This window comes from Octopus bimaculoides, chromosome 30, assembly GCF_001194135.2.
Source record: "Octopus bimaculoides isolate UCB-OBI-ISO-001 chromosome 30, ASM119413v2, whole genome shotgun sequence".
Lineage (NCBI taxonomy): Eukaryota > Metazoa > Mollusca > Cephalopoda > Octopoda > Octopodidae > Octopus > Octopus bimaculoides.
The window spans coordinates 10,056,512-10,058,580 of NC_069010.1; the positions used below are offsets into that span (position 1 = coordinate 10,056,512).

A 2,069-nucleotide genomic window follows, 5' to 3' on the forward strand; every position below is an offset into this window, starting at 1 on the left:
TACGTTCCGAGCTCAAGTCCTGGGGTCGATGTGACCGACTCTCCTCCTCCCCACAAATTAAGGGTCTTGTGTCTAGAATAGAAAAGTTTATTATTATACCTGCGTTTGTTTTAATATTAAGATTCCAGAAATTCTACCTCCCCCCCCCCACCAATTCAATTCCTGCAGTTATGCTCATAGATATATATACACACACACACGTTCAAGCTATACAACATATTCACTCAAGATATAATGTAATGCCGAGATTTATTCAATTCTTTACAAGGAAATTCGTCTTTCGTAGAAAGAATTCCTACTTTTGAGAGGAAAACCATTTGTGTGTGTATACACGCACGTGCGTATGTTTGTGTGTATATACACACATAGGCGTGCACACACACACACACACACACACACACACACACACATACATATATATACATATTAAAGTAAAGCATAAAAAAGAAGAAAGGTGGTAGAGCAGCAGTTCGCTTACCTGTGTTACAAAGTCGATTCGAGATTTGCCGGAAGAATTTGTAAGGATCTGAAAGAAGAACAAAAGAAAATAGAATCAGATTTGGTCACGTGCATGTTGTTTGTGTTGTTGTTGTTTTTCATCGTTTGCTTGTTTCATTTTGTAGACCGCGGCCATGCTGGGGCACCGCCGTGAAAGTTTCAAGTCGAACAAATCGCCTCTTGTACGTTTTTTTTAAAATTAAGTCTGGTCCATATTCTATCGTTTCTTTTGCCGAATCGCTATGTTACGGGTACTTAAACAAACTAACACCACCAGCTGCTAAACGGTGAAAGTGGTGACACACACAGTCACAAAGAACACACACAGTCACAAAGAACACACACAGTCACAAAGAACACACACAGACACAAAGAACACACACAGACACAAAGAACACACACAGACACAAAGAACACACGCAGACACAAAGAACACACACACACACACACACACACACGACAAGCTCCCATACAGTTTCCATCTACCAAATCCATTCTATGTTCGGCCCAGAGTTATAGTAAAGGACATTTGCCCAGGGTGGCGCTCTGTGAGACTGAACTCAAAATTAGAGGTCCTCAATGGTTTAACTGCCTGCTTGAAGAGCCGAAAGAGATAAATATAAAAGGGGCTTCTACTGAAGCATAATAAAAATAAAAGGCATTGGCTAAACTCGTAACGACGGCACCGGACCAGCCAACCATTCGAGGATACACTCGAAGAAGATCAGCTGCTACAAACTCAATCAGAGACCAACTTCCTTCCATAAAGTGTCAACAGAACCGAAAGAAAATAAATAAAGGCGGTGCTCCAGCGTGGCCGCAGTTCTACCACTGAAAACATTGTAAGAAGAAAAAGAATGTTGTTGCAAAACCCGACTGTTTTTTGTTTTAACCACGTAGACATGCTTGCTACTGTCTGAGACATAACTTCCAAAATAAATAATTTAAGATGGAATAAATTAAGGACGAGACGTTCTAAAGATGTCAGCGTATGTTTATTGAAGTCTAATGTACGACATGGCTTCTGTTAATAAGTTTACAGAACAACTCTCAGACTTTATGCTCGTCTGTCTGCACACATACATACATATATACACATACATACATATATGGATAGATATGGGTATAGTTATACATACATACATACATACCTACATGCATACATAAATATGTATATAAGACTCTGCACTATCGCACATGGCTCTAGTAACACAAGAATGGATGGTTGAAAATTTTCATGATCACATAACCCCTAACATTTGGCCTCCTAATTCCCCAGATCTCAATCCATTGGACTATTACATGTGAAGCATTGGTTGAGAGAGAGGTCAATGAACACGGCCATAACACCAAAGATTCTTTTAAAGCTGCCATAGTCCAGAGTAATGTCCAAAATGAACCAGGACCTCATGATTGGAGCATGGAGAGGATTTAGATCTCATATAGAAGGGTTATTTTTATCCTCATAGCATTTTTTGATAAATAAAGTTATTATCTGTTATAATATATCCGTTTTTTTTTATAAACATAAATCTGTCCTCAAATATCTTACGCGCACCCTGTGTGTGTGT

General features: G+C 39.1%; 1 long non-coding RNA gene across 1 annotated transcript in view; it reads right to left on the minus strand.

Annotated features, from left to right (window-relative positions):
* Positions 1–453: 453 nt before the first annotated feature.
* LOC106882211 (uncharacterized) overlaps positions 454–2,069 on the minus strand; it is a 10,345-nt gene continuing 8,729 nt past the window's right edge. The window contains exon 3 of the long non-coding RNA XR_001410967.2: positions 454–526. This is a non-coding gene — a long non-coding RNA (uncharacterized LOC106882211). The remainder of the gene's footprint in view (positions 527–2,069) is intronic.